The sequence below is a fragment of the Primulina eburnea genome, chromosome 3 (assembly GCF_022965805.1).
Source record: "Primulina eburnea isolate SZY01 chromosome 3, ASM2296580v1, whole genome shotgun sequence".
Classification (NCBI taxonomy): Eukaryota; Viridiplantae; Streptophyta; class Magnoliopsida; order Lamiales; family Gesneriaceae; genus Primulina; species Primulina eburnea.
This window is the reverse complement of record NC_133103.1, coordinates 28,921,729-28,944,384: the sequence shown is the minus strand read 5'-3', so window position 1 is coordinate 28,944,384 and position 22,656 is coordinate 28,921,729.

Here is a 22,656-nt window from a genome sequence, read left to right as displayed (position 1 = left end):
AAGGTCATGCTTTTGGCCGTTTGTGATTCGGTTAAGTTTAGAGGTCGTACGAGAATTTACGGTGCAATGTGCCAAAATGACTCTCGAAAGAGCGTTTCATGCTTTTGGCCTCCATTCCACAAAATTCGAGTACTGTAATTTTAGAAGCATTATTTCATCATTTTATGAGTATTTTAATCATTACTAAATGATGGTTCGATGTTGGTTCGGGTTGATAAGAAGTCATGATTAAATACTAAGTCGTTGGGCGTAATTATCTCGTTTTCGGATTTAATTACAATGTTTGGTCCAGAAAATCATTTGCATATTTTTCATGTTAAATTAGGTCGCAGCGAGCCTGGGAACGATCCAACCCATGTGATAAAATAATACAGGATATGTAATTCTGCCATTTAATTATATTGCGTGCATAAAAATATAAAATATTTATTTTTGAGATTGATGTGATATTGCTTGTGGCCACTTCACTTCATGGGATTATTACTTCACCCGTTGGTCACTTACCGGTTCAGTTCAATTCATTTATTGGTACGGATATCCAGTCCAAGGGCTACGATGATCTCTACCGCCCAGTATACTGTGGTATTAGCCTGATCAGACGATTATTACTTCACCTGGTGGTCACTTACCGGTTCAGCTCAGTTCAGTTCAGGGGGCCACTTGCGTAGAACATAATCTCAACTGAAATCATTGCATGCTATTTATGACAGGGCTCTGCGGAGCAAACATTTCACTTACGATTTTCAGTTCAATTATGTATGTATTATAATTACTTATGACAAGATATTTTCATGTTATTCCAGACTCATGATATTTCCACTTTACATGCGATTTTATTATAATTACTTGTTATTTACGATATATGCATGCTGAGTCTTTAGACTCACTAGACTTGATTGTTGTAGGTACTGATGAGGTCGAGACCGAGGGCGGGGACCAGTGAGCTAGCTTGGGTCGGCAGTAGTGGAACCCGATGACCCCATTTTCAGCATTTACCATTTTTATGCTCAAACATTTTTATCAGTTGTTGGATTACTTTAACTTGTTATTTTGCAAAAAATAATTTCTTCCGCTGCTATTTTGAACATTAAACTTGATTTATCAGTTTATTTTATGAATGAGGCATTTTAATTATTTAAAAAAAAGAAAATTTTTAATTTTTCCGCAAATTTTCGGGTCTCGACAATTGTAATATTTGCTTTATTTGTTAAGTTGTGCTTCATTCAGTTGAGAACTATAAAAGCCGTTTGTAACTAAGAGTTTCAGTATTGACAGTGATAAGTCCAAACTGAAGTGGGTCGGTACAACTGTTGTATTTGATCAAAGTCTTTTAGTGGAAATCATATCCTCGTGATAGAAGGGGTGACGTAGGAGTTATTCTATTCTCCGAACATCCAGAAACAAATTGTCTGCATACTATTTCAGTTATTGTTTTTCATTCAGTTATTCTATCTTTCAGTCAGTTTACTTCCGAAACTAATTTTTAGTTAAACCGATTGTCATCGACTGACGAGATACCGAGCATCAGTTTGTCACTAAACTGAACTCATTTTTCGAAGAAAAATATATAATCTGTGAATTTTTATTCAACCCCTCTTCTAAACACTCATCAACTTTCCAATCGATCCTTTCAATTAGGATTTAATAAAATATTATCAAAGTTTTTGTTTAAATAAATTTGTGAATTTATTAGCCGGGTTGCCAATAAGCTCGCATTTTTTTGTTGAAAAACTCACACCGATAAAATTTACGTCCCGGCGTATAAAATCACCTCAGAACCCCATTTTTTCAAAAATAAGAAAAAGCATCACCCATAATTTAAAAATTTAAATATAATTATTTAATAAAAATATTTTCTAATTTTCAGTCATCGGTATCCGTTCCTCGATCGCAAATCGAATAACCTTTTAAAAATACATTTTAATGCAACCATGTAGAAAAATATATTTTAAACATGCAATTATGCACAACATAAATAAATTCATGCAATAAAAACAATTAATTAAAATACAAAAATAATTTAATAATTGCATGCATGTGGTTTGCGTGGATCTTTAATTTTCGGAGCGTTACATATAAAATTTGGAGAGAATAAATTCAAAGAGTTGAATTTATAAAATTTGAAAATTTAAAATTATTAAACTCAAAATTTGAGTTTATTATAAATTAAATTAAATATAGTGAGAAATATGTATAATGAGTTTGTATGAGTACAAGTCCAACATACTAAATAATTAAAGTCCTTAATTGACTTTGATTAATTAATTAAACTAGTTGGAATAGTTTAATTAATTAATCAAGCCTATTAATGTTAATTATGAAAATTAGATCATGACTTGACTATAAAGATAGTAGAGAGGCCACAAACCCTAGCCTCCACCACTTGAAAATCTCGAAAATCCTCTCCTACATGCTCTCAATTTTCGGCCAGCTTGCAAACTTTTAGGTTTGTCAGCCGCCTCTCAGTTTTTAATCTCCAACGTTAAAATCTCTTCTAATTTTCTAGTGCAAGTTAGAGAGGAACTAGTAATCCAGTCGTGGACCTTATTCGAAGATTGAAGAAAAGAGATTTGAAGAACGTACTTGTGATTTACAACAAGAGCTACGTTTGCTTATACTTGCATAGTTAGAGCCAAATGAAAATTCACTAAAGGCTAAACATTCAAAAATCCTATGTGTGTTTATTAAATCCAAACTATACGAGTGTTCAAGTATTTTGATTGTCAAAATAAAATAAAAAATTTAAAACTTTCGCTGTATTTGGGTACGATAGAACACGAATCACAACAACAAATTCTAGATCTTGTCTCAATCTTAACACTTTGGTACTAGGTAAATTACAAGTCATTGAAAATTTTACATGATTTTTTGTTGAGCATCGAAGGAGTGCTGCCAAGTCATGTCCACGACCCTTTAGTGCAATTTAACAAATGATTTTTATGGAAAATTTGATTGTTTTAGTCAAGTGGTTTGCTACAATTAGAAACCGAACTCGAAATCTTATTTCAAAATTAAATTTTAGTGTATGATGAATTACAACTCATCGGCATGTGCAATTTGATTTTACCTATGGAGCGTGGGAGATTTTACATTTGTTTTCTGATATGAAATTTAATGCCACCATTCGATTTATGCTTAGTTGAATTAAACTTGAAAATTTTAGAAAAAAAGAATAGAAAGGCATCCAAAATCCACACGTTTTGCCATCTTTGGAATGGATGTGCCTCATCTCCGATCACAACTATTTCTTGTCACATGTAGGGGTTCGGTTATGTAAGATTTTACTAAACTTCGGTTATTTTTTGGTTTTCGGTTTTTAGAATGCTTGATCTGAAACATAATCGTATTATTTGGTTAGGTTTGGTTTGGTTTGGTTTGTTGCGAAACAATTTGATTTTTTTTTTTTTTATGATCACGAGTGATGAAATGAATTTTAAATCAAATTGGATGTTTGAAATAGTGAGTTATTTTAAAATTTCTAAACTCGTTTAGGTCTTTTAATATATCAAGATGTGAACACAAATATAGTCGAAACGATTAATCAAATATCAAGCTTTTAATTATTTTGCAAATACCAAAATAAAAAATTCAATTTTTCTAAATAATGGGCATTTTGAGAACCAAGGGAAATTGGTATTCGAATTGCCCAATGTCTTTTCTTTTAGATATCTGCCATTTATAATCCAAGTGTGTTGATGATAAAATTTTTATTTGAAGCGAAATGTGCATCCAAAGATTATTGGAAAAAAAAAAGAACGAAAACTGCAAATTTCGGGAGTGTTAATCCACGTATTTTTTTAAAAAAGTCCAACTTGTTTGGATATTGACTCAAATCTTTTTTTTTTTTTTTAATATGATCTAAAGTTTCTGTAGACTTATTATATTGAATTTTTTTAAATATTTTTAATTTTCAACCTCTATGGCCTGGTACTAGCTAGCTTGACTCGTTGCTACATAGACGAGGACGGAACCAGAAAATAGAGGTTGAGGAACAAATTTTTTTTAGGGAAACAATAACAAATATTAAAGAGAAAAGCGAAAAAATATAATTATGTTAAATTCTCAGTTACCCGTCCCATTGACTACGTCACTGTATATTGATCCAGACTAGCACAATGTATAAAGGTATGTTGGGTTTGGGTTTGGATTTGAAAGTGAGCAATTATCGAAACGCACCGCAGCCTAAGAATCCCATGTATGGCCCAAACCTTATATGTATCATTGTATGAGTAGTTAATTGTACAAGACCCGTAAAAAGTTTGAACTGCGTAAATTTTAAAAAATATTAATAAGTTGATATATCTTTTATTTTAAAAATCAAGAATATTTAGTCAATATGCAAGGGTTTTAAACCTGATTTTTAAACGGGAAATTTGGGTTCAGTCCCCAGCCGCCATTTTTTTTTGTGTTCAGTCCCTAGGTACTTTTTTAGTACCACATTTCCACATGAAGTGTACCACATTTCCACATGAAGTGTACCACATTTTGTATGACATAGTACCACAATTTTGTGGGTAGGGAGTGAAGCCAAAGAAATTTTTTGATTGGGGATTTTTCAATAACTTCCCCATTTTTAAAAACACAAGTTTCTAAATACAATTAAATTTATACAATACAAAAAAAAAAAAAATTGTTGCCAATCATTTACGTCGATATTGTTATAGTAGATGTTAAGCGAGCCAATTTGTGGCTTGTTTTATTGATTCTGATATAAAACGATATTTATTTTAATAATATTTTACAGTTTTATCCCATTATGACATTTACTTTATATCCATAGATAAAGTCATTCAATATATAGAGGCTATACGTACTAACATGCGCTTTGATCCGTTCACTGATTCTATGGAGGGTCATCAGGTGACGAGATTAGATGTAGTTTAGAAATACGTAGGAACAAATGCATCGTAGTCGAGTATTCATCATTTAACTACGAGTGAGGATATCATGTGTGGTTTGATGAGTTAATATTGCAAGGAACCTCTGGCCAGATTAAGACATGTGCATTTTGGAAAGGTGTTTCCTTAGTTGTGTAATGCCCAAAAAACCAGTTCACGTAAACCGCATATATGTAAATGAATTAAATTATATAATTGTTTTGCTTAATTGATCTTAAATGCTCACTTGATACATGTTATATGATTAAAGGTAGTCTTGCATGATTTTAATGATTAAATTAAATGATTGTATGAAAACGATAGGTTTTGACGAATATTCGATAATAGGTAGGGGAAAAGATGTCGGAGATGACCAAGACGAAATAAATATTCTTCAATAAATATTTTCAAGGCTTAAAAATATAATTAAAATTTCTAAAAATGTTAGTGTTCGAATTATTTTACGAGCCGATTTCGATTTTATCCTGGAAGTCGGTTTTGGGACAACAAAGGACTTTTAAAATATCAAAGGAATTATTTTTGAAAACTAATTTTTGTAAAATATTATCTTTCAATTAAATAAGAGTTATTAAACCTAATTTACCCAACATATATAAGTAGACTCAATTGCTCCCAAGCTTGAAAGCCCAAAACCCAAGCCCATTAACATGCAAATTAAAATCTATAAATTAGAACCTAGGGCTTCATAACTCACTATGCAGCCGATTATTGTACACACAAACACCACTAAATTCGAAATTCCTCAAGGAAGAAAAGCTAGGGTTTTTTGTCGTCCGTTCGTCCTTCTATGCACTCTTGCCAACAATTGAATATTCGAGTGTTTTAAACACAAAAACAAGTTACTAAACCTTTTTGACGCATCATTCAAACCATATTATGCTTGTTTTAATTTTTTTGCATGAAAAATACATGTGTTCGATTGGTTTTACGATAGAACGAATATATCAAAAGTTTTGACGATTTTATGCTTGTTTCTTTAACATTATGATTTCTATGGTTAAGCTGCCAACATAGGGCATTTTATGGATAGAACGTGGGTGTTTAGGAGTGAAACGAGTACTGAACACGGGCTGGAAGGGGCTGTGCACGTGGGACGGAAGGACCCTAGGGTTTTGAGACTTTCCTTGTGCACTAGTGTGGTTGAGGGCTCGGCTAGGTGGGAGCTTGGGTTGCGGCTCGATCAAGGCTCGTGCAGGTCATCGTATGGGCTTAGGAAGAGTCCTAGCAGGGTGCACAGCGAGGGTTTGGCTGGCGAGGTTGGTTCAAGAGGGGTCTAGGAGGGTGACTCAGGGATGGCTAGGTGCTGAAGGCATGGCTCGAAGAGGATAGTGACCGCGAGCCCTAGGGCCCTTTTGCGCGGGCATACGAGTGATGCTGCTGCGTGCGGCTTCGTACGTAGAGCGGTTGGGTTGGAACGTGTTCTAGATATGCTTAGCAGGGCCTCGGGAGCAGGCTAGGTTGGGTTGGAACGTGTTGTAGATATGCTTAGCAGGGTGAGTGACCGGTTGTTAATAAGCTAGAAGAGTCCTAGATTGATTAGGACCCCAACAAAGACGAGTAGATGGGCAGCGGGTTTCATGGCGTGTGCAGGGGTTTGCGTATGGTTTTAGGGTTTGTTCAATGGGTCAGGGCTGGTCAGTAGGGTCCCTAGATGGTCTGGTCAGAGGTTGGCTCGAGGTGGCTCGTTGGTGGTTTGAGAAAATAGGGAGATGGCTCGAGGGTTAGCTTAGGTTCGAAACAAGGCCTAGGGAGAAAAGAAAAGGGTCGAGCCATGGCCCACGGGGGTCGGTTCATGGTTCATGAGGGTATTTTAGATATAAAAAGTCTATGTTAAAATTTTTGAAGAAAAATATTAAAGTTTGAATTAATTCGAGAATTAAAAGATTCACAAATTAATAAATAGTAAATAAAATCGAAATACTCGAATTTAAACTGTGTAAAAATATTAAAAATTATATTTAAGCTTAAATAATTATTTTGGATTTGACCATGTCATTAAAAGTGAGAAAAAGTAAAAATCGATAAATTTTACGTCCCTGGACAAAATGTCATTTTATACATAGGTATTACGCAAATAATTAGCAACGTCCCGAAGGATCATAACGTATGATAAATGATATAAAATGATGATTTTGATGAATATTTTATGATTTATAGTAAAGATGTGTAATTTTTACTGTTAAAATGCTATTTTTAGAAAGTCATGATATTTTATACTTTAAAAAGAGGAAAAAAAGAAGGAAAAATGCTTTGAGAGATGTGAATTGATTATGAAAAAAGGATAGATGATATGTGGGCGATCCATTTTAAAAAAGAACAGCGAACTTACAAATTTATGGGAATGTCGTGAGGGAAAAGGCTACAGAGAGAGCCCGTTTACGAGACAAGTCCCCAGAAAGATCCCGACGATCGTATTTCCATAGCGGTGTCTAGTGCTTGTCCCATTTCTCAATGAGAGCTAAAACTGATCAGTCGACCAGAGGATAAAAGGCTAGTCACTTTCAAGGATCAAACTTCACCCAAATGATAAATGATGAAAGCTTTACGATTTTATGATTTTTCGATTCATGATTTATTTATGCTCAGTTTTTTTAAATAAAAGTATGATTTTAATGATTGTGCTTGTATATGTATTATTTGCTACACATGTTTAGAACGTGTTAAGTCATTAGACTCACTAGGTTTGAATGATGCAGGTGATGATGATATTGAGGTAGGCGCTGACGCTTGAGTAGATCGAGTACAGCAGTACACTCTCGATGGATATTTATTTCCTGATTATCTTGTTAAGTAGAAGTCTTAAAGGATTTTTTGTTAGGGATTTTATTAGAGATTTATACTTTATTTTGAAGCTAGTTTGATAAAGTTAATGGTACAAGTCGAATTTTAGTAATTGACGATTTTAGGGATTTTATACACTTGAGATTTAAATTGTTAAATTATTTTGATTTATGAAAATGTTAAGTTATTGTTAATTGTGGTTTTCAAATTAATAAATTAAATTCTCAAATTTCATAAATTCAACTCCTTGAAATTATTTTCTCCAAATTTCATAAATTCAACTTCTTGAATTTACTTTCTCATAAATTCAAATCCTTGAATTTATTTTCTTAAAATTAATTATCATAAATTCAACTCTTTGAATTTACTATATCATAATATAAATTCAGCTCTTTGAATTTATTCTCTCCACGGGAACAAATGATCTAGTGCTTGTGTGACCCTCAATGGTTCAAGGATACAGCTAGCCGTGAGTTCACAACTCCTTGTGATTCAGGACATAATCTTTTACTCCGGCTTACCCTAATTTGCCACATTCTATGCATCAACAATTGATAACGAGAATGTCAGAAATCATATTTCTGATTAAACACATCGAACCATGGTAAGAGCGTCTAGTAGCATTACCTCATGATTCCCTAGGTATCACTGATAGTGCCTGCAAGAACCAGTCGATTATGATTAACGTATAGTACGGTCCCTTCATCTCATATATCCCGATCGAATATGCAACTATTGGTTCATCGAGGGTTGCATAATAATTCGATAACTATGTGACAAATATAAATAGTGGCATCACATTATTATTGGAGAACTCTGTGGGGACTCGGACGCTAATAATTTTCTTAATCATCTTTGGAATTTAATTATCAATTAAGATAAAACAGGGTCTAAAAATTTTTCTTTTTAAAGTACAAGTGCGGAAGGTAATGGCATCAATCTACTATACATCTCTGTATAAAAGTACAATAATGTACAATACTCACTCAAACTAATCTAAGGTTTAACTACTAAATTTCAAGTATTAAACCAAGTCTACAAAAAGTCCGGAATCACCACTCTAAACTCGTCTTCTCTCATCATCTTCTTGACCCCGATCTTGTCCCACCTGTTGTCATGCACACATACAAACAAGACAACAGCCGGATAGCTCCGGTGAGAATAAATCCCAGTATAAACGATGTATACATGCGATTAAATGAATTAACATAAAAGCATGAATCATATCTTTGCACATGTATCTAAATTCAAACAACATGTATCAATATTAATCTGTAAATAAAACATGAATCGTAATCTACGAAACATAAATCAATACAGGTTTGTAAATCAAATCTAGTCTCAATATCTAAGACTCGACTCATCTCTCATTCTAATCTAGGGGTCCCGGTGAATAGGAATGAAACAAATCTCCCAACTATCTCTTACGTTCATGGTGGTTGAAATTGATACGTTCCTATTTACGGACTTGGCCCTCTCTGTATCGAATATATATGATAAGAGCGACTCTACTCATAATCACATCGATACGACCAAAAGTCCGGTGTCTTGGAGTATCTACCAAGACTATGCCTAGTCTGACAATGTGCAATGGGTCAGTGACGTCTCTGTCATAGTCTGGCCCCTCTGTCAGTGACTCGTATTCAATAGCTCTCTGCTTTCTAATTTCTATCTCAGTAGAATAAACATAATCATTAAAACATAAAGGTATAAAACAACACCATACAAGTATGTGGTTTAGGGAAACTCGAGTAGAATCTAACTCAAGTCGATCTCCCAATAAACATCAATTTATACCTTTGTCTTCACGATCTGATGAAGTCGAAGTCTCGAATTCAAATCTGTCCATACCCAAGTCTGGCAATGACAATCACATAGATACAATATCAGTATATATCTCAGTTCATAATCTGTTCTGATCAATATTCAACTCAATACAACATTTGATCAATGTCAACGATATAACAGTACAATCTCAATCAATACTGAATCTGATCAATATCAATCAACTGATGTTGCAGCGGTATCACAATACAGTCTCTATAATATCAATTCTGTTCAATTTCAGTCATATCGTTTCAGAAATTCATAACAATTGTATAAACAGTCCGTTCTTCAATCTGACTTCAAATATATACTGTTTGGTATATCCAGAACACCTAACAATAATCAACCCTCAATTCATAATTCATAACGATACGAATCTGATAACAATTCTCAGTCAATATCTTTCGAAAATCAATAATAGTTTCATACAGTATTTTTTCTTCAGTCTGGTTTCAGTTATACGATCACAATAATCGCAAGAATACATAATCTCAAGCATATCAAAACTTCCCCAGCACCTAAACTTCAACTCATCTAGGAAATGAATAAATCTTACCTCCTTGCAAAGCTATCGAAGAGAGGAACACAAATCTAATTTCGGATCGAAAATCGGATGGATGGATCTTTCACAACCAATTTCCTAAGTTATGAAGATTCTTGAGCTTCCTGCCTATTCCTCTCGTTTTGCTGAGTTGAAAATGGTGAGGAATGAAGGAGAAAATTACACATATAGCACGTCAAACACATGGCTCATTCTTCAACCTGCACGTTGCACCGCGGGTGCTCTCCTCTCCAGACCGCGGGTGCGGTCTGCTCTCGGCAGCCCTTTTTATTTTCCAGAATCATCGACCGCGGGTGCGGTCACATTCTTACCGTAGGTGCGCTCTGTCTACTATAGCCACACCGCGGGTGCTGTGTCTCCTCGACAAATATTCATAAATTCATCCATATCGACCGCTGTTGCGGTAGCAGTTAGAGTGCGGGTGCGGTCTCCCCATTTCAAAATATTCCATTTTGCAACATCGTTTCTCCTCGTCTGTTCTTGCGTTCCTTATTCATATTATAATTCAATTCAAAACTATCAAACTCAAATCTCAGGCCTTACATTTCTCCCCCTCTTAGATATAAGTTCGTCCCCGAACTCACATGAAGTCAAATTAGATGCATCAGCAGAAATGTATAGCAGAGTTTACTCAGAACATCATCTCAATGAAACTATTCTGAGATCACAGTCTCATATCAGATTCTATCTCTCAAATAGTCTCTTTGATATTCTGAAAATCTTACTGTGTTTTCAATAACAGAATAATCTTCGTTCTGAAATATCTTTCTTTTAAGGATTTCTGATTCCAATCTGGAATAAGAATTCAAGAAGTATAATACCATTCTCATATAAAGGAAATCTACAATACATACTGTACAATGTCTCATCTGTAGCTATCTTAATGCTCATTTGATAGCTATCATCACACAATAATTCATACAGTGACAATATGTCGTGTCAACTAGTGCTAGCATCCAGCACTACAGCTCCACCGATATCTTCTAATACCTGAATAGTATACTCCGGCTATCACTATCTGTTCAGTCGGGGAATAATATGTGAGATAACTTATGGTATAATCTGTCATAAGTGCAAAATAAATCAAAAATCACAATCTGGTATAATCTGTTCAATCTGACACTTTCTATAACATCGGTCTTTGTCGTCTGGTCTTGTTTGTACGTTATCTTGTACCACTAATAGATATAGATTGAACAACCTGTCAATCATAATCGTATCATATTACAATCTAAACAACATGGCGATAATTTCATTATGAAATCTATAGAAATGTACTCCCATTTCAAGTCAAAATATACAAATCTGTAATAGATCTTCGGAGTTATATCTTTCTGTCTTCATTTATTGGCGATTCAGACATATCGGTACAAATTCTGCTAACATTTCGGCATAAATTCTGTCATAACTGATTAAATCCGTCTATATCAAATCTGTCTGTTTGAATACTATACATTCTCAGTCATCAAACTGAAAACTAAATCTACTTTTGTGTGTTTCTGACACCATCTGTCATTTCGGATTCGAATTATTTGGTACAAACAAGTCAGTTAATAATATAAATTAAAGAAAAATACCTACCTGGTATTCGATTCTGACTATCGATATCAAGATCTGTTATACAATTCTGAAACATTTGACATCACAAGATAATCATTCTCATAAAACAAAGATCACATATCTGCTACTCTACTCAATACTCTGCTCTGATTATCGAAATCAAGTGTTGAATATTCTGATCAAATTTCTGAACTACTGTAACTCTCGAATTCAGCTCTGCTTCGGTTGTAACCGTATATACTCTCAACGTTTCACAATAATCTGTATCCAACACTGATTCAAAATAACAGTAATATCAAATCAGATTCAGACAATAAATAATCTATACTAATATAGTAAATTCAATAAACTTATAAAACTGCAATTTCTGGCAATAATATCAATTCTGATTAACTGATCACATCTTCTGACTGTCTATATCAACTGCTATATCATCTGTAAATATAATATGCCCCAAACAATACAATCTGTATCAATACTGATCTAGAAGCAAAAAACTCTCAAGCAGTTCAAAGCAAAATCAGATCAGATAATCTGCCAACTCAGACAAAATAAATTTCTGACATTTCTGACATCTCTGAAATTTCTGATCTTTCTGATATCGATATCGTTATCAGCCACTGAACACAATCTCAACTATGTCAAAATCAATCGGTATACTAACTTCAGATATCTCATACTCTGAATACAATCTGTTTCAAGCAGGATTCTTATCTGAATAATTTCTGTATACAATAATCAATATAATATTCAGATATTCGATTCAATCAATCAAACGCTGCACATATATCAACATATAATAGATATAATGAGCATAAATCATTAGAATACCTCTGAACACAGGATTTATCAATCTATAGACAGAAATGAACATTTCCAAGAGAAACACTAAATCCGATGTAACTCTTGGCCAGTACTCTTATTCTGATCTTTCAATTCTTTCAATTCACTCTGTGTCATTCTGTACATTCAATATCATTCTGTACTGAATTCTAAACAACAAACAATACCTGGTATCAATTCAATTCTGAAATCTATCTTTCTGATACAAGGCAACTCTGAAATCTTATCTGGACAATTATCAGCAAACTCGTACATCACTGGAAAATCTGCCAATGCTAGGCTCGATTTCAGTATATCTACTGAATACATAAGGATACCATCTGCTCCTCTCTGTATCAATCGAGTCATAGACAATACGAATATCAAATGAATTCTAAATCTAGAATCCTTACAGTGAAATTTCTACTTTTCAGCCATATCTGGTCTGAATCTTATACTCTCCTGAAAGGAATCTATAATAGTTATGTACTTGTTTAGCATATTAATATCAATAATGCAATTAAATCAGAAACACATGTACATCATAATCTAACTCAATCTCATTCTCATCTTACTGTAGTATACAATATTTCATATCAATCTCTGATATTAATCTTTCTTTCCAAAAGGTAAAAACATCAATACTACAGTAAATACACACCCAACCGGTACAGCATATATCAATGCAACTCAGTCAAAAATAATCGTAGGACATGCATTGGTATATATCAATACATATGCAATATAATCATAGAAGAACGGTACCTGCCACTATATCATCAAGTGCCTCTTGGGTTTGTTCCTCGGTCACTACCACCAGGTGATTCTGCTCCCTAAATTCTTCGGGAACCTCTCTGTGGACAAACTCTAGCAAAATGCCCAGGCTGTTTACAGATGTTGCAACTACCAGTCACTCCCTGCATTGCTCTGTGGGATGTCTCCCTCCACAAGTTCTGCAATATACACCAGTATAACTCGGGCTAGAACTACTAGAGCTAAATGAACCGCTCAGTCCGCTTGCTAACTTCTTGAATGGCTTCTTTCGAGCTTTCAGCAAATCTTGCTTTCCACTCGTGCTGCCGCGATCAAATCGAAGAGGGGATTGCTGTGTTTGGGGTTGTATCACACACACCCTTGTTAGTTGTCTAATCAGACTCGCCTCCGCTCTCTTCGCTCTACTCAAAGCATCAGCAAAATGGTGAGGTTGCTGCATATTCATCAATGCAACTATCTCCGAGTTCAATCCTCTGATGAACTGATCCGCTACAGCTTCATCATTCTCAATTAAATGAGGAGCAAAACGCAGTAGAGTAGAGAATTTATCCACATATCCTTCAATATTCAGTTGACCTTTTTTCAAATTCTCAAACTCTGCTTTCTTGTCCTCTCGGTACGAAACTGAGAAAAATCTTCGATAAAATTCAGTTCTGAATATTTCCCACGAAATCATTGTACCTCTCTGTTCTAACATTCTTTTACTGGTAATCCACCAACTCCTAGCGGCTTCTCGTAACTGGTTAGGCACCATTTTAACTCTCTGTTCATCTGTACAATCAAGTAAATCGAACAATATTTCTATGTCATCAAATCAGTTCTCACAATCTTCAGACTTCTCGATACCACTCAGAATCGGCGGCTGCAATAACTGAAACTCTTTCAACTTTGTTTCCCTCTGAGTCTCTGATACATCTATCTGTTCAGTCGAAGTACTACCCTTTTCTGGAATTTTCCGTGGAGGTATATCTGCTTATCAAAACATTAGTACCCAAATACTACAAATCTGTTCCAATCTTTCTCTGATCATCTCACTGCCGATCAAGAATCAAATCTGATTCATACTCAATAATACATATTACCAATCCAAATCAGATAATTAGATAACATGTATTTCAAAGCGGTAAAGCATAATCTCATGCTAGAACACACAATGTAAGTCAACAATAAAATAAATCTCGTGCTAGCAATCACATGCAAGGAAAGAAAACTCAATCTACCCCGCTCATTCTCTTCTATCTCAGTCTAAAGGATCTATCGCTCTGATACCACCTGTTGTGGGGACCCGGACGCTAATCATTTTCTTAATCATCTTTGAAATTTAATTATCAATTAAGATAAAACATGGTCTAAAAATTTTTCTTTTTAAAGTACAAGTGCGGAAGGTAATGGCATCAATCTACTATACATCTCAGTATAAAAGTACAATAATGTACAATACTCACTCAAACTAATCTAAGGTTTAACTACTAAATTTCAAGTATTAAACCAAGTCTACAATAAGTCCGGAATCACCACTCTAAACTCGTCTTCTCTCATCATCTTCTTGACCCCGATCTTGTCCCACCTGTTTTCATGCATACATACAAACAAGACAACAGCCGGATAAATCCGGTGAGAATAAATCCCAGTATAAACGATGTATACACGCGTTTAACTGAATTAACATAAAAGCATGAATCATATCTTTGCACATGTATCTAAAATTCAAACAACATTGATAGGATCGATTATGGGGGTAATCGTTGAGCTAAAATAGCTCGGTTCTTGAAATATTGAACACCCATGAATTAAATCGAGTTTGGTGTTCAAACCAAGCGGAAAATACTCGAAATAATCCTTCGTAGAAACCGAATATATAATTTGTAAACCATTTAAAATATATGCACGTTGAATGAGTTAAAATATTCAGTTGAAGCATTTTATCAAACACTTGGTGTACAATATTTTGGTATTTGAAGAACACATAAAATGCTTCAACAATGCATCTTTAAAACTATGAAATGATAAGTAAATGCAATAAAGAAATAGACACGAATTTGTTTATGGATGTTCGGAGATTTCAAACACTCCTAAGTCACCCCTTCTTCCCTTTGGGAAGGATCCACTAGAAGACTTTGATTTATACAACTCATTGTACAAACCCATTCAGCTAGGGCTTACCCACTGCCTAAAACTGAACTCCTAGCACTCAAGATTGTAGGCAGCACCTCACAATCAGCATATTGTTTAATGTCTCATATGCAAAGACTACATACACAAGTTTATTGTCTTTGTGCAAGACTCACTCAACTAATCTTTGAAGCTCAACTCTCTTGTATAAGTGTGAGTGAATGTGTGTGAGGAATTTATCATTACAGTGTACATCTCAGTATCCTCACACAAGGGCTTGTGCTCTCAACTAGCTGATTTCTTCATGCTAAGTGCCCATGCTTTTAATCTCCTTCAAAAGCTCTTGTTTGATCTTCAAGATGTTGTATTTATAAGCCCCAACAATGATATATACGTTAGACACAAGAATATGACCGTTGGAAAGTTTCTGTACTGTTTCGGGAAGTGCAACGGTCAAATTCAGCTTACTGGGCATTTTTCCGACTGGACAACTCTGGTCAACTGGTCAACTCTGGTCAACTCAACTGGTCTTTCAGTTAGTCTGGTTCAGTTGGTCAGTTCAGCTGGTTCAGTTCAGTTTCAGCAGGTCAGTTCAGTTTCAGCAGGTGTGCTAAAATCAGCCCAGCTGATTTCAGTTTGTGCAGAACCAGTAGCTTCATCGCCATTTAGCAGCATCTTAAGCTTCGATTCAGACTTTGACTTCTATTAATGATTTGTAGATCTTTGTCTTGTCTTTCCAACGCATACTGAATCGCTTTGTTTCGATAATTGAGTTGAGAGATATGACCAAAATACCGCAGCTGCTCAAACCCAACTGATTGCTGTTTTCGTGTGATCAGTTCGGTAGTTCAGAGATCAGTTAGGCCATGATAACATCCGATTTTGCCCAACTGACGTGAAATACAACTTGTTCGAAATTGAGTTTTCTAATCAGTCCAGTTGGCGGATTGTCGTTTGGATCATCCAGCTGAGAGTTATCTTCAAAATACAGAAGCTCGCCAGAAATTCAGTTTGTGCAGAATTCAGTTTCGGTTTGCTTCTTGTGTTTGCAACTTCACACTTGAGTAAATATGTTAGAGACACAATAACAAGTTTTGTTAACATCAAAATCAAGATTGCGAACTTGAGAAGTTCCAACAAACATGTATCAATATTAATCTGTAAATAAAACATGAATCGTAATCTACGAAACATAAATCAATACAGGTTTGTAAATCAAATCTAGTCTCAATATCTAAGACTCGACTCATCTCTCATTCTAATCTAGGGATCCAGGTGAATAGGAATGAAACAAATCTCCCACCTATCTCTTACTTTCGCGGTGGTTGAAATTGATACGTTCCTATTTACGGACTTGGCCCTCTCTGTATCGAATATCTATGATAAGAGCGACTCTACTCATAATCACATCGATACGACCAAAAGTCCGGTGTCTTGGAGTATCTACCAAGACTATGCCTAGTCTGACAATGTGCAATGGGTCAGTGACGTCTCTGTCATAGTCTGGCCCCTCTGTCAGTGACTCGTATTCAATAGCTCTCTGCTTTCTAATTTCTATCTCAGTAGAATAAACATAATCATTAAAACATAAAGGTATAAAACAACACCATACAAGTATGTGGTTTAGGGAAACTCGAGTAGAATCTAACTCAAGTCGATCTCCCAATAAACATCAATTTATACCTTTGTCTTCACGATCTGATGAAGTCGAAGTCTCGGATTCAAATCTGTCCATACCCAAGTCTGGCAATGACAATCACATAGATACAATATCAGTATATATCTCAGTTCATAATCTGTTCTGATCAATATTCAACTCAATACAACATTTGATCAATGTCAACGATATAACAGTACAATCTCAATCAATACTGAATCTGATCAATATCAATCAACTGATGTTGCAGCGGTATCACAATACAGTCTCTATAATATCAATTCTGTTCAATTTCAGTCATATCGTTTCAGAAATTCATAACAATTGTATAAACAGTCCGTTCTTCAATCTGACTTCAAATATATACTGTTTGGTATATCCAGAACACCTAACAATAATCAACCCCCAATTCATAATTCATAACGATACGAATCTGATAACAATTCTCAGTCAATATCTTTCGAAAATCAATAATAATTCCATATAGTATTTGTTCTTCAGTCTGGTTTCAGATATACGATCACAATAATCGCAAGAATACATAATCTCAAGCATATCAAAACTTCCCCAGCACCTAAACTTCAACTCATCTAGGAAATGAATAAATCTTACCTCCTTGCAAAGCTATCGAAGAGAGGAACACAAATCTAATTTCGGATCGAAAATCGGATGGATGGATCTTTCACAACCAATTTCCTAAGTTATGAAGATTCTTGAGCTTCCTGCCTATTCCTCTCGTTTTGCTGAGTTGAAAATGGTGAGGAATGAAGGAGAAAATTACACATATAGCATGTCAAACACATGGCTCATTCTTCAACCTGCATGTTGCACCGCGGGTGCTCTCCTCTCCAGACCGCGGGTGCGGTCTGCTCTCGGCAGCCCTTTTTATTTTCCAGAATCATCGACCGCGGGTGCGGTCACATTCTTACCGTAGGTGCGCTCTGTCTACTATAGCCACACCGCGGGTGCTGTGTCTCCTCGACAAATATTCATAAATTCATCCATATCGACCGCTGTTGCGGTAGCAGTTAGAGTGCGGGTGCGGTCTCCCCATTTCAAAATATTCCATTTTGCAACATCGTTTCTCCTCGTCTGTTCTTGCGTTCCTTATTCATATTATAATTCAATTCAAAAGTATCAAACTCAAATCTCGGGCCTTACATTTCTCCCCCTCTTAGATATGAGTTCGTCCCCGAACTCACATGAAGTCAAATTAGATGCATCAGCAGAAATGTATAGCCGAGTTTACTCAGAACTTCATCTCAATGAAACTATTCTGAAATCAAAGTCTCATATCAGATTCTATCTCTCAAATAGTCTCTTTGATATTCTGACAATCTTACTGTGTTTTCAATAACAGAATAATCTTCGTTCTGAAATATCTTTCTTTTAAGGATTTCTGATTCCAATCTGGAATAAGAATTCAAGAAGTATAATACCATTCTCATATAAAGGAAATCTACAGTACTTACTGTACAATGTCTCATCTGTAGCTATCTTAATGCTCATTTGATAGCTATCATCACACAATAATTCATACAGTGACAATATGTCGTGTCAACTAGTGTTAGCATCCAGCACTACAGCTCCACCAATATCTTCTAATACCTGGATAGTATACTCCGGCTATCACTATCTGTTCAGTCGGGGAATAATATGTGAGATAACTTATGGTATAATCTGCCATAAGTTCAAAATAAATCAAAAATCACAATCTGGTATAATCTGTTCAATCTGACACTTTCTATAACATCGGTCTTTGTCGTCTGGTCTTGTTTGTACGTTATCTTGTACCACTAATAGATATAGATTGAACAACCTGTCAATCATAATCGTATCATATTACAATCTAAACAACATGGCGATAATTTCATTATGAAATCTATAGAAATGTACTCCGATTTCAAATCAAAATATACAAATCTGTAATAGATCTTCGGAGTTATATCTTTCTGTCTTAATTTATTGGCGATTCAGACATATCGGTACAAATTCTGCTAACATTTCGGCATAAATTCTGTCATAACTGATTAAATCCGTCTATATCAAATCTGTCTGTTTGAATACTAGTCATCAAACTGAAAAATAAATCTACTTTTGTGTGTTTCTGACACCATCTGTCATTTCGGATTCGAACTATTTGGTACAAACAAGTCAGTTAATAATATAAATTAAAGAAAAATATCTACCTGGTATTCGGTTCTGACTATCGATATCAAGTTCTGTTATACAATTCTGAAACATTTGACATCACAAGATAATCATTCTCATACAATAAATATCGCATATCTGCTACTCTACTCAATACTCTGCTCTGATTATCGAAATCAAGTGTTGAATATTCTGATCAAATTTCTGAACTACTGTAACTCTCGAATTCAGCTCTGCTTCGGTTGTAACCGTATATACTCTCAACGGTTCACAATAATCTGTATCAAACACTGATTCAAAATAACAGTAATATCAAATCAGATTCAGACAATAAATAATCTATACTAATATAGTAAATTCAATAAACTTATAAAACTGCAATTTCTGGCAATAATATCAATTCTGATTAACTGATCACATCTTCTGACTGTCTATATCAACTGCTATATCATCTGTAAATATAATATGCCCCAAACAATACAATCTGTATCAATACTGATCTAGAAGCAAACAACTCTCAAGCAGTTCAAAGCAAAATCAGATCAGATAATCTGCCAACTCAGACAAAATAAATTTCTGACATTTCTGACATCTCTGAAATTTCTGATCTTTCTGATATCGATATCGTTATCAGCCACTGAACACAATCTCAACTATGTCAAAATCAATCGGTATACTAACTTCAGATATCACATACTCTGAATACAATCTGTTTCAAGTAGGATTCTTATCTGAATAATTTCTGTATACAATAATCAATATAATATTCAGATATTCGATTCAATCAATCAAACGCTGCACATATATCAACATATCATAGATATAATGAGCATAAATCATTAGAATACCTCTGAACACAGGATTTATCAATCTATAGACAGAACTGAACATTTCCAAGAGAAACACTAAATCCGATGTAACTCTTGGCCAGTACTCTTCTACGGATCTTTCACTTCTTTCAATTCACTCTGTGTCATTCTGTACATTCAATATTATTCTGTATTGAATTATAAACAACAAACAATACCTGGTATCAATTCAATTCTGAAATCTATCTTTCTGATACAAGGCAACTCTGAAATCTTATCTGGACAATTATCAGCAAACTCGTACATCACTGGCAAATCTTCCAATGCTAGGCTCGATTTCAGTATATCTACTGAATACATAAGGATACCATCTCCTTCTCTCTGTATCAATCGAGTCATAGACAATACAGATATCAAAGAAATTCTAAATCTAGAATCCTTACCGTGAAATTTCTACTTTTCAGCCATATTTGGTCTGAATCATATACTCTCCTGGAAGGAATCTATAATAGTTCTGTACTTGTTTAGCATATTAATATCAATAATGCAATTAAATCAGAAACACAAGTACATCATAATCTAATTCAATCTTATTCTCATCTTACTGTAGTATACAATATTTCATAGCAATCTCTGATATTAATCTTTCTTTCCCAAAAGGTAAAAACATCAATACTACAGTAAATACACACCCAACCGGTACAGCATATATCAATGCAACTCAGTCAAAAATAATCGTAGGACATGCATTGGTATATATCAATACATATGCAACATAATCATAGAAGAACGGTACATGCCACTATATCATCAAGTGCCTATTGGGTTTGTTCCTCGGTCACTACCACCAGGTGATTATGCTCCCTAAATTCTTCGGGAACCTCTCTGTGGACAAACTCTAGCAAAATGCCCCGGCTGTTTACAGATGTTGCAACTACCAGTCACTCCCTGGCATTGCTCTGTGGGATGTCTCCCTCCACAAGTTCTGCAATATACACCAGTATAACTCGGGCTAGAACCACTAGAGCTAGATGAACCGCTCTGTCCGCTTGCTAACTTCTTGAATGGCTTCTTTCGAGCTTTCAGCAAATCTCGCTTTCCACTCGTGCTGCCGCGATCAAATCGAAGAGGGGATTGCTGTGTTTTGGGTTGTATCGCACACACCCTTGTTAGTTGTCTAATCAGACTCGCCTCCGCTCTCTTCGCTCTACTCAAGGCATCAGCAAAATGGTGAGGTCGCTGCATATTCATCAATGCAACTATCTCCGAGTTCAATCCTCTGATGAACTGATCCGCTACAGCTTCATCATTCCCAATTAAATGAGGAGCAAAACGCAGTAGAGTAGAGAATTTAGCCACATATCCTTCAATATTCAGTTGACCTTTTTTCAAATTCTCAAACTCTGCTTTCTTGTCCTCTCGGTACGAAACTGAGAAAAATCTTCGATAAAATTCAGTTCTGAATATTTCCTACGAAATCACTGTACCTCTCTGTTCTAACATTCTTTTACTGGTAATCCACCAACTCCTAGCGGCTTCTCGTAACTGGTTAGGCACCATTTTAACTCTCTGTTCATCTGTACACTCAAGTAAATCGAACAGTATTTCTATGTCATCAAACCAGTTCTCACAATCTTCAGACGTCTCGATACCACTCAGAATCGGCGGCTGCAATAACTGAAACTCTTTCAACTTTGTTTCCCTCTGAGTCTCTGATACATCTATCTGCTCAGTCGAAGTACTACCCTTTTCTGGAATTCTCCGTGGAGGTATATCTGCTTATCAAAACATTAGTACCCAAGTACTACAAATCTGTTCCAATATTTCTCTGATCATCTCACTGCTGATCAAGAATCAAATCTGATTCATACTCAATAATACATATTATCAATCCAAATCAGATAATTAGATAACATGTATTTCAAAGCGGTAAAGCATAATCTCATGCTAGCACACACAATGTAAGTCAACAATAAAATAAATCTCATGCTAGCAATCACATGCAAGGAAAGAAAACTCAATCTACCCCGCTCATTCTCTTCTATCTCAGTCTAAAGGATCTATCGCTCTGATACCACCTGTTGTGGGGACCCGGACGCTAATCATTTTCTTAATCATCTTTGAAATTTAATTATCAATTAAGATAAAACAGGGTCTAAAAATTTTTCTTTTAAAATACAAGTGCGGAAGGTAATGGCATCAATCTACTATACATCTCAGTATAAAAGTACAATAATGTACAATACTCACTCAAACTAATCTAAGGTTTAACTACTAAATTTCAAGTATTAAACCAAGTCTACAATAAGTCCGGAATCACCACTCTAAACTCGTCTTCTCTCATCATATTCTTGACCCCGATTTTGTCCCACCTGTTGTCATGCACACATACAAACAAGACAACAGCCAGATAACTCCGGTGAGAATAAATCCCAGTATAAAACGATGTATACATGCGATTAACTGAATTAACATAAAAGCATGAATCATATCTTTGCACATGTATCTAAAATTCAAACAACATGTATCAATATTAATTTGTAAATAAAACATGAATCGTAATCTACAAAACATAAATCAATACAGGTTTGTAAATCAAATCTAGTCTCAATAACTAAGACTCGACTCATCTCTCATTCTAATCTAGGGATCCCGGTGAATAGGAATGAAACAAATCTCCCACCTATCTCTTACTTTCGCGGT